Source organism: Macaca fascicularis, chromosome 12 (assembly GCF_037993035.2).
Source record: "Macaca fascicularis isolate 582-1 chromosome 12, T2T-MFA8v1.1".
Lineage (NCBI taxonomy): Eukaryota > Metazoa > Chordata > Mammalia > Primates > Cercopithecidae > Macaca > Macaca fascicularis.
The window spans coordinates 107,989,806-108,002,147 of record NC_088386.1 but is presented as its reverse complement, the minus strand read 5'-3'; the positions used below and the strand labels follow the sequence as shown (position 1 = coordinate 108,002,147).

Genomic DNA, 12,342 nt, shown 5'->3' with positions numbered 1-12,342 from the left:
CTGTTTCTCTTGTATGTTGCCTTTTCAGAGTAGTCACCTGTATACCTTATCTAACATAGTATCTCCCTATCCTAATCTTTTTGTGTCCTGGTGATTAATCCTAATTTGTAATTATTTTGTTTACTTTCTTGAATATAAAATCCACAAACATAGGGATTTGTGTTTTGTTCTCTGTTGTTTCTGGCCTACAGAACCATGTCTGTGATAGTAAGAGATCAATTAAGTTTTTTAATAAATTAATATAAAGACCTTTGTTTTTTAACTTTTCAAAATGAACCCATATTCTACATACGATTCTGCAACTGGATATTTCCCACATAATAATATACATTGACTTTCATTGTGTGTTAGTTACTATAGACCTATTTTTTTATATTTCCATTCTTTTTTAAAATTTCCAACTAAGTTCAGGGATACATGTGCAGGATATACAAGTTTGTTACATGGGTAAATGTGTGCCATAGTGGTTTACTGCACAAATTATCACATCACCCAGGTATTAAGCCCAGCATCCATTAGCTATTCTTCCTGACCCCCTCCCTCCTCCCACCAAAACCCTCCCATAAGCCCCAGTGTGAGTTGTTCCACCTCCATTTGTCAATGTGTTCTCATCATTTAGCTCCCACTTATAAGTGACAGCATGTGATGCTTTGTTTTCAGTTCCTGTGTTAATTTGCTAAGGAAAATGGCCTCCAGATCCATCCATATTCCAGCAAAAAATATGGCCTCCTTCCTTTTTATGGCTGCATAGTATTCCATGGTCTCTCTCTATATATACATATACAAACGTAAATGTACATTTTATTTATCTAATCAGTAATTGATGGAAATGTAGGTTGATTCCATGTCTTTGCTATTGTGAACATTGCTGCAATGAACACATGCATGCATGTGTCTTCATAATAGAACAATTTATACTCCTTTGGGTATATTCCCAGTAACAGGATTGGTGGGTCAAATGGTATTTCTGCCTCTAGGTCTTTGAGGAATCACCACACTGCTTTTCACAGTGGTAGAACTAATTTACACTTGTATCAACAGTATAAAAGCATTCATTTTTCTCCACAACCTTGCCAGCATCTGTTGTTTTTTGACTTTTTAGTAATAGCCATTCTGACTGGTATGAGATGGTATCTCATTGTGGTTTTGACTTGCATTTCTCTAATGATCAGTGATATTGAGCTTTTTTTCATGCTTATTGGCTGCATGTATGCTTTTTTGAGAAGTGTTTGTTCGTGTCCTTTGCTCACTTTTATTGGGGTTGTGTTTTTCTTGTAAATTTGTTTAAGTTACTTAGAGATGCTGGATATCACACCTTTATCAGATGGATAGATTGCAAAAGTTTTCTCCTATTCTGTAGGTTGGCTGTTTTTCCTGTTGATAGTTTCTTTTGCTGTGCAGAAGCTCGTTAGTTTAATTAGATTCCGTTTGTCACTTTTTGCTTTTGTTTCAATTGCTTTTAGTGACTTCATTATTGTATTGGTCTGTTTTCACAGTGCTATGAAGACATATCTGAGACTGGGTAATAAAAGAGGTTTAATTGACTCACAGTTTCTCATGACTGGGGAGGCCTCAGGAAACTTACAATCATGGTGGAAGGCGAAGAGACATGTCTTATATGGCAGCAGGCAAGAGAACTATGTGAAGGAGTAACCATCAAACTCTTATAAAACCATCATATCTCATGAGAACTAATTCACTATTACAAGAACAGCATGGGGGAAACCACCCACATGATCCAATTACCCTCAACCTGGTCCCTCCTTCAATATGTGGGGATTATATGGATTAAATTTGAGATGAGATTTGGTGGGGGCACAGAGCCAAACCATGTCATTCCACCCCTTGCCCATTCCAAATATCTCACATCCTTTTTACATTTCAGGACCAATCATGTCTTCCAAAGAGTCCCCTGGAGTCTTAATACATTCCAGCATTAACACAAAAGTCCATGTCCAAAGTTTCATCTGAGACAAGGGAAGTCCCCTCTACCTAAAAGCCTGTAAAATAAAAAACAAATTAGTTACTTCCAAGATACAATGGGGGTATGGGCATTGGATAAATGTTCCCATTCCAAATAGGAGAACTTGGCCAAGACATAGGGGGTACAGGCCCGATGCAAGTCTGAAATCCAGCAGGGCAGTCATTACATTTTAAAGCTCCTAAATAATCTGCTTTGACTCCATATGGCACATCCATGTCATGCTGATGCAATAAGTGGGCTTCCGTGGACTTGGGCAGCTCCACACCTGTGACTTTGCAGGTCATATTCCCCCTCATGGCTGCTTTCACATTCTGGTGTTGAGTATGCGGCTTTTCCAGGTACACGGTGCAAGCTGTTCGTGGATCTATCATTCTGGGATCTGGCAGATGGTGGCCTTCTTCTCACAGCTCCACTAGACAGTGCCCCTGTGGGGAATCTGTGTGGGGGGTCCAACTCCACCTTTCCCTTTCACACTGCCCTAGCAGAGATTCTCCATGAGGGTTCTACCTGTGAAACAAATTTCTGCCTGTACATCCAGGTGTTTCCATACATCCTCTGAAATCGAGGCAGAGGTTCCCAAACCTCAATTCTTGACTTCTGTGTGCCTGAAAGCCCAACACCGTATGAAGCCACCAAGGCTGAGGTAATGGCCAAGTAATGGACTGAGTTGTACATTGGCCCCTTTTAACCATAGCTGGGACACAGGGCATCAAGTGCCAAGACAGGCACCCAAGCCCCAAAACTGCAAGACCTTGAGCCCAGCCCACTAAACCATTTTTTCCTCCTTGGCCTCTGGGCCTGTGATGGGAGGGACTGCCACTAACATCTCTGAAATGCCCTGGAGACATTTTCCCCATTGTCTTGGCCATTGACATTTGGCTCCTTGTTACTTATGCAAATTTCTGTAGCTGGCTTGAATGTCTCCCCAGAAAATGGGTTTCTCTTTTCTATTGCATCATCAGGTTGCATATTTTCCAGACTTTTACGCTCTGCTTCCTTTTTAAACATAAGTTCCAATTTCAGATCAAATCTCTCAAGTTCAAAGTTTTCCTCATCTCTAGGGCAGGGGCAAAATGCCACCAGTCTCTTTGCTAAAGCATAGCAAGAGTGACCTTTGCTCTTGTTCCCAATAAGTTCTGCATCTCCTTCTGAGACCACCTCAGCCTGGACTTCATTGTCCATATCATTGTCAGCATTTTGGCCAAAAATAATTCAACAAGTCTCTAGAAAGTTCTAAATTTTTCCATAGTTTCCTGTATTCTTCTGAGCCCCCCAAATTGTTCCACCCTCTGCCTACTACCCAGTTCCAAAGTCGCTTCCACATTTTTTGGTATCTTTATAGCAGTACCTCTCTCCTAGTACCAATTTACTGTATTAATCTATTTCACACTGCTATAAAGGCATACCTGAGACTGGGTAATTTATAAAGAAAAGAGGTTTAATTGACTCACAGCTCCACATGGCTGATGAGGCCTCAGGAAACCTACAATCATGGAGGAAGGGGAAGAGGCAAGTCTTACATGGCAGCAGGTGAGAGAGAGCTGTGTGAAGGAGGAACCATCAAACTCTTAATAAATCATCAGATCTCGTGAGAAGTCACTTACTATGGCAAGAACAGCATGGGGAAAATCACTGCCATGATCCAATCACCTCCCACCTGGTCCTTCCCTTGACATGTGGGAATTATGGATATTACAATTTGAGATGAGATTTGGGTGGGAATACAGAGCCAAACCATTTCAGTCATGAAACCTTTGCCTGCCCTATGTCCTGAATGGTATTGCCTAAGTTTCCTTCTAGAGTTTTTATAGTTTTGGATTTTACATTTAAGTCTTTAATCCATCTTGAGTTGATTTTTGTATATGGTGTTAGGAAGAAATCCAGTTTTGATTTTATGCATATGGCTAGCTAGTTCTCCCAGCATCATTTATTAAACAGAGATTCCTTCCCCCATTGCTTATTTTTGTCAGGTTTGTCCAAAATCAGATGGTTGTAAGTGTATGTATAAACTTATTTTTTAAAAATCTGAGTAGTGTTATACTATATGGATTTCCTATACTTTGCTAATTGAATTTTCTATTGATAAGTAGGCAAGATTTTTCTTCTTTGTGAGGAATGCATCTTTATTAAAATAAATACTTTTGTACATATTTCTTTACATACTCATACCAACATTTCTGTATAATAAATTTCAAAAGTTGGAAGTCCTGGGTCAAAGAGTATGTGAACTTAACGTCTTATAGATACTTACAAATTTCCTTTCAAAATGAAAGCAATGATTTGCATATTCTCCAAGTATAAATGACTATACCTTATTCCTCACATCTTTACCATCACTGAATAGAATCAGAATTTAAATACTTTATCTATTTATAGGTAAAATTGTTTATCTCATTTTATTTTGTCACATATGATGGTAGTTGAGGTCTAAAATCTTTAAGTACTTCTATTTGACAAAATACAAAATCTTTAGTCTGACATTCAGGTTACATTACTGTAATTCCAACCTGAACTCCATCATTCTTTACAAAGATTCTATGCTTCAGGCATGGGCCTCATTAGCAGCACAAATCTACTTGATCATTTCTGTGCTCTGCAGTTTTCTCTTACCTGAATGTCCTTTATTTTTCACTGTTTTTCCTGAAACTCTAGCCATTTGTCAAACCTGGTTCAAATGTCATGTGCTACATGAAGCCTTCTGAGATAAGCCCTGTTGAAATTAGTTTTTGTTTTTCTTCTTCTATTGCATTAATTGTCCCTCCACAGGGTACTCATGTCTTAATTTGCCGATATATCTAATTTTTCCTACTGGATTTTAAGGTCCTTAAGAATCTGGAATTATTACATGTATGTCTTTCTCTCCTACAGCTCTTAGCATGGTGCCCCCCGTTAGAAAGTGTCTGTTGAAAGAAAGAGTGCATGCATGCATGTCTAATGCTGCCTGATATATGAATAAGCATCATTGAAGAAAAGAGATGTCATGCAAGAAGAATAATTCTAATGAAAACAAATTGGCATTCATTTCATAGAACACACTGTATACAAACTCATTTAAATCTGCAAAGAGGAAATATTTCTTTTCCTTTGCTCTTGAAAAAGTCAAGCCTAAAATTATTCCAGTGTATTCCTCAGGAATTTAGGAATGCAAAAAGGAAAGATTTCATTTATAAAAAATAAAACAGTTTAAGTGGCTGCTGCTTAAGTAGAAGTAATTTTAAAGACTTGATTTTCACCAAGTTGTTCCAACAGTGGAGATTTAAAAGGGAAATGAGGCAAGGTTTTTTTTTTTTTTCTAAATTTTAATTTCAGTTCCTGGATACATATGCAGAACGTGCAAGTTTGTTACATAGGTATATATGTGCTGTGGTGGTTTGCTGCACCTATTGACCTGTCCTCTAAGTTCCCTCCCCTCATCCACCACTCCCCAACAGGCCCTGGTGTGTGCTGTTCTCCTTCCTGTGTCCGTGTGTTTTCGTTGTTCAGCTCCCACTTATGAGTGAGAATATGTGGTGTTTGGTTTTCTGTTCCTGTGTTAGTTTGCTGAGGATGATGACTTCCAGCTTCATTCATGTCCCTGCAAAGGACATTATATCTTTTATGGCTGCATAGTAGTCCATGTTGTAAATGTACCATATTTTCTTTCTCCAGTCTATCATTCATGGGCATTTGGGTTGGTTCCATGACTTTGCTATTGTAAATAGTGCTGCGGTAAACATACGTGTGCATGTGTTTTATAGTAGAAGGATTTATAATCCTTTGGGTATATACTCATTAATAGCATTGCTGGGTCAAATGGTATTTCTGGTTCTAGATCCTTGAGGAATAGCCATACTGTCTTCCACAATGGTTAGGACTAATTTACAATCCCATCAACAGTGTAAAAGCATTCCTATTTCTCTACAGCCTCACCATCATCTATTGTTTCTGGACTTTTTAATAATTGGCATTCTGAGTGGCATGAGATGTTATCTCATTGTGGTTTTGATTTGCATTTCTCTAATGATCAGCAATGTTGAGCTTTTCTCATATGTTTGTTGGCCACATAAATATCTTCTTTGAGAAGTGTCTGTACATATCCTTTGTCTACTTTTTGATGAGTTTTTTTTGTTGTTGTTGTTTTGTAAATTTATTTAAGTTCCTTGTAAATTCTAGATATCAGACCCTTATCGGATGGGTAGATGGTACAAATTTTCTCCCATGCTGTAGGTTGCCTGTTCACTCTGATGATAGTTTCTTTTGCTGTGCGGAAACTCTTCAGTTTAATTAGATCCCATTTGTCAATTTTGGCTTCTTTTTCAATTGCTTTTGGTGTTTTTGTCATTAAGTTTTTGCCCATGCCTATGTCCTGAATGGTATTGCCTAGGTTTTCTTCTAGGGTTTTTACGGTTTGGGGTTTTACATTTAAGTCTCCAATCCATCTTGAGTTAATTTTTGTATAAAGTGTAAGGAAGGGGTCCAGTTTCAGTTTTCTGCAGATGGCTAGCCAGTTTTCCCAGCACCATTTATTGAATGGGAGATCATTTCCCCATTTCTTGTTTTTGTCAGGTTTGTCGAAGATCAAATGGCTGTAGATGTGCAGTGTTATTTCTGAGGTCTCTGTTCTGCTCCATTGGTCTGTTATATGTCTGTTATGGTCTATATATGCGTGTTTTGGTACCAGTACCATGCGTTTTGATTACTGTAGCCTTGTAGCATTGTTTGAAGTCAGGTAGCGTGATGCCTCCCGTTTTGTTCTTTTCACTTAGGGTTGTCTTGGCTATATGGCACTTCTTTGATTCCGTATGAAATTTAAAATAGTTTTTTCTAATTCTGTGAAGGACATCAATGGTAGTTTGATAGGAATGTCATTGAATTTAAAAATTACTTTGGGCAGTACAGCCATTTTCACGATACTGATTCTTCCCATCCGTGAGGATAGAATGTTTTTCCATTTGTTTGTCTCCTCTAAAATTAGACAATTTTGTAGAAGTGTTTTGTTAATGTAAAATACTAAACAAATAGGATATTGTGTTCATTTCAACAGCACAGTCAACCGAATGCATTTCCAACCATATTATTTTGAAATATTCTCATCTACATCTGTAGTGAGAAGAAGTATATCCTCAGTGATTTCCAGACTGTTAAAATAATATTCCTAATAAGAAAGCTGAGTGTAATATCAAAGATTGATCAGAACTGATCTGTAAGATGCCAAAGGTCAGGGACTGTGTCTATTTTCTTAAAATAGTTTATTTAGTGTCTAACAGAGAGTAGGTGCTTAGCCAGTATTTGTTGAACCAAATTAAATTTTGAGCAGGACGAAATAGAATTTGAAAAAAATGATTGTGATGTTATCAGAGCACAACTTTCTAAAATGTAAATAAGAATTATGTCAACAAAACAATAGATCTATGTTTTCAGTACACATTGTTGTGACATAGTTACTATTTTGCAAATGCAGTTTTTGATTAAAGCAAAAATTAAAGTGTTATGAACAAAAATTAGTTTAAGATAATAGAAGAATTTAGTTTGTCTATATGTGACAGTTGGCATTGTGTTCTGTTTTATGTAACAGAGAACTCAACTATAGAGGTTTAACCCAAAAATTGTTTATGTTTTCCACTAACAAGCAGTCAAAAGGTGTGCAGTCCAGGGCTAGTGCAGTTGCTCATGGATGATTTTAGAAAATTCCCTTTAATATTTCTGTGGTTGTTGCACATTCAATATGATGTCCACATTGATGGTATAAAGACGCGGGAAGGATGAAATAAATTTTAAGGATATGTCAGCCAATTCTGTGGTATTTTATCAGGAAAAAAGAAAAGAAAAAAAGCTTTCTTAGAAGCTATTATAAACAGTCCACTTCTTCTATCTCAGTGGCCAGAGGAATGACATCTCCCTGATTTGTTGAGATCAGTCACTATTTGTCCTTTGGGGCATATGAAAGGATTTACCCTCTCTGCAAATCAGAGATTTTTTCATTACCCTCAGGGCTGGGATTATGGTGAAGTGAGTGAGACATTTGCCTCTGATGTAGAATTTACAAGGGTGCCAAAATCTCAGTAAAAAATATATATTAAAGCCAAAAAAAATTTAAATGACATTGATATTAAAAAATTCATCATGAATAAGATATGAAAACTCTAAGTAAAGAAAGGATCCCACTCTCAACTTGCACGACTCATTGAACCAGTTTCATCTTAATCCTAACTGATTACCTGACCAAATAAAGGTTCTTTTATTAGGAATGAAATAAGAAAATTCAGGTGGGTGATGATGGAACAAGACAGGAGGGATGGAATTTAGTGAGGGGATGGACAAAGTTGACCACAATATGTTTGACTAACCACAGTTAATTTAAAAATGGTCTTTTATTTTCTTCATGTTTTCTTTGAAGTTACTTGACTATTAAAAATGTGAAAAAGAAAAATTTCTTAAAAGTCAAGTTTGTCCATAAGGACAAATAGTTTTTAATAGTAGATTACATTACTTAAATAATAGTATACACACTCAAGCACAAGCAAAATGGGTGCGGGTTCTTTATTCAAAATGATCAAGGCAAAATGAAATGTTTTCCAAAATTAGAAATTCATAAAGTTTAATTCTTCTTTAAAGAAATGACAAGAGGTTGAGAATAGGCAGAAAACCTTTTTTCAATATTTTTCAAATTGTCTGAGATGAAAGAAAAAGGGGATTATTTACCTAAAAATCAAAATGAGGAATTGCATCAGAGCTATCTGATGGATAGATAGAAGCTTAACAGCAGGAATAATATTTATTTATTTATTTTCCCAAAATGGAATCATATGTAGTCACATCTTTTTTCCTTCCCCACTTTTTTTGTTTGTATAGTATTTCAAAGTCAAGGATATATTGTGTTTAAATATAAAATTATTTTTACCAGGTGACAAACCTCTACATTAGCACTTTCATTAGAAATATGAGGGCTACAAATCTAATTTAAAATTTTCTAGTAGCCACATTAAAAATCAATAATGAACAGATAAAATTAATTTAGTATTGTACTTGGATTAAATAGATCTAAAATATTAAAATGTTAAGTTTTTGATACTTTATATTTTGTTACTTTTTAAAAAATATCCTACATCTTCAAATATATATATATATAAAGTATATATATATAAAGTATATATATATATAAAGTATATATATATGAAATATAAAGTATATATATTAGGAATGAAATAGGAAAATTCAGGTGGGTGATGAAGGAACAAGACAGGAGGGACGGATGTTAGTGAGGGGATGGACAAAGTTGACCACAATATGGTCAACTTTTATATATATATATAAAGTATATATACTTTATATATGTAGTATACATATTTATAGTATATATTTATATATATTTATAGTATGCATTATATATTATATAATTATATATTATATTTATAGTATATAGTATATATATTAAGTATAAAGTATATATAGTATAAAGTATATATATTAAGTATAAAGTGTATATATATACACATGTGTATATATATGTGTGTGTATACATATACATATATATACACTTTATACTTAATAGCACATATCAATTCAGACTAGCCCTATGTCAAATTCACATGTGGAGAGTGGCTACTGTATTGGACCGTGCAGCGCTATACGTGTCTAACTTTAACCTTTGTTGTATGTCTAACATCAGCCTATTTGATATCAAAAATTGTTCAGGCAAGGTGAGGTGGCTCACACCTATAATCCCAGTGCTTTGGGAGGCTGAGACAGGAGCATCATTTGAGCCCAGGAGCTCGAAACCCAGCGTGGGTAACATAGGGTGACCCCATCTTTACAAAAAATAAAAATAATTTTAAAAATAGCTAGCATGGTGGTACATACCGTAGTCCCAGCTACATGGAAGGCCAAGACAGGAGGATTGCTTGAACCAAGGAGTTGAGGCTGCGGTGAGCTGTGATTGCACCACTGCACTCCAGCGTGGGAGACATAGTGAGGCTCTCCCTCAAACAAAAACAAAAAATTGATCAGTATGTCATGCACAAAAGGCTTTTTCTAAAAATATGGCATTAATACTGAGCTGAAAAGGCACAAGCTATATAAAAGCACCGTAATCTTATTTGTATAACTGGCTTTTAATGGTAAAATTCCAGTGACAAGAAAGACACAATGCTGAAATGCTTCAATTTTTTCATGTGCCACCTGAAATTATATTAGCTGACATAACTCAGTAAAAAGTATTCATTATTCTAAGAGCCATCATCAGTTTATTATGGACTAATCAATAGAATTCTTATCACCTATTCTAAGATTTTTAAAAGTAAACATCAATTCTTTATCTATGTGTTAGATCAAGAGTTTAGTTGTAGACCCCTTTAGAAGACCAGCAAATGGCTCTAGGCTTTGCAGCGATGACTCAGTTAAATTAATGGAAAACAATGTTTTGTTTAGCTCCTTCACCCTTTTTAATGAATAGTGCCTTTATATCATTTATCTTTTTCAATTGTTATATCCTATGAAAAGAAAACCTTGGAAAAACACAGTTTTGGGTGATGGGAAACCTAAGAAAGAAATAACATGAAAGATTAGAATATGAATATATCTAAATAGCATTTAGGGCTCATTTGTTTCTTAGCATGTTGATGTTAAATTTGATGGACAAGAAGGTACAAAACAAAAAACATGCCATAAAATTGGTTAGAATTTTTTCTCATAGATAAGAGATTCTCTTAGTCTGAGAGTCCAACAGAGGGAGAGAAACTGAATTATTACCTAGTTTGAAAATGAAGAAAAATGCTGAGTGAGTAAAAACGTTTGGCATTCCTGTTCTCAAATGCTACCCGAAGAACACAAAGAGAAATCTTTTGAGAAGACCAAGAGAACTACTTAAGAGTTGCTTTGTTGTTACTATAAAATTGTTTACCTGAATTTCAAAAGTATTAATTCCTTAAATAAGATTAGAAGGTAAATCACATTCAATTTACCCCAACATTTTATTTTATTTTATTTATTTATTTATTTATTTATTATTATTATTATTATACTTTAAGTTCTAGGGTACATGTGCATAACGTGCAGGTTTGTTACATATGTATACTTGTGCCATGTTGGTGTGCTGCACCCATCAACTCGTCAGCACCCATCAACTCGTCATTTACATCAGGTATAACTCCCAATGCAATCTCTCCCCCCTCCCACCTCCCCATGATAGGCCCTGGTGTGTGATATCCCCCTTCCCGAGTCCAAGTGATCTCATTGTTCAGTTCCCACCTATGAGTGAGAACATGCGGTGTTTGGTTTTCTGTTCTTGTGATAGTTTGCTAAGAATGATGGTTTCCAGCTGCATCCATGTCCCTACAAAGGACACAAACTCATCCTTTTTTATGACTGCATAGTATTCCATGGTGTATATGTGCCACATTTTCTTAATCCAGTCTGTCACTGATGGACATTTGGGTTGATTCCAAGTCTTTGCTATTGTGAATAGTGCCGCAATAAACATACGTGTGCATGTGTCTTTATAGCAGCATGATTTATAATCCTTTGGGTATATACCCAGTAAGAACTAGATGTACCATATGACCCAGCCATCCCATTACTGGGTATATATCCCAACATTTTATTATGAAAGTTGCTAAACAAAGCAAATTTGAAACAATATATCCATCATTTAGCTTTCACCATTACATTTTATTGTACTTGTGTTATTACACTTCTACCCATAATTGCCCTCTAACCATTATCCTGTTTCATTTTTTGTACATTAAAAAATGACTTGCAGAAATCAGAAATGCAGAAATACATTAGCATGCATACTACTAAATAAAGTTCAGTATCTGATTATAGCATTTTCTTTTGATATACAATTTATATACATTCGTACAAATCTTAAGTGCATCTTCACTGTTTTATCAAATACATGCAGTTGTGTAGTGCAAATCCTTATCAAGATATAGACATCATATCACCTACAAATTTCCCTCATGTCCCTCACCAGTGTATCTCCCTCACTTCCCAAGATAAACGCTATTTTAATTTTTTTGGACCAAGATTAATTTTGCCTGTTCTAGAATTTTATTTGAATTCAAATCATATACTATATACTTTTATATAAGATTGTTTCAAAGATAATGTTTTTGAGTTTTATCTATGTTGGTGCATGTATGAGTAATTTGCTTCTTTTCATTCCTAAGTAGTATTCATCTGCATGAATATATTATAATTTATTTCTTAATTTTCCCTTAGATTTATACCTAGGCTGTTATTTATAATGTGTTATGAATATTGTTGCCTATATCTTTTGTGTATATATGTTTCATTTTCTTGAGTAAATACCTAGAAGTAGAATTGCTGTGTTATAGAATAGATGTAGTATTTGGGTTTATGTGACATTAGTAGACTAC

The 12,342-nt window shown here is 35.3% G+C and overlaps 1 protein-coding gene across 6 annotated transcripts in view; it reads left to right on the top strand.

The window, feature by feature from the left end:
• Positions 1-12,342, top strand: part of ERBB4 (erb-b2 receptor tyrosine kinase 4) — a 1,185,936-nt gene that overhangs the window by 380,719 nt on the left and 792,875 nt on the right. The gene's annotated exons all lie outside the window — the stretch shown is intronic.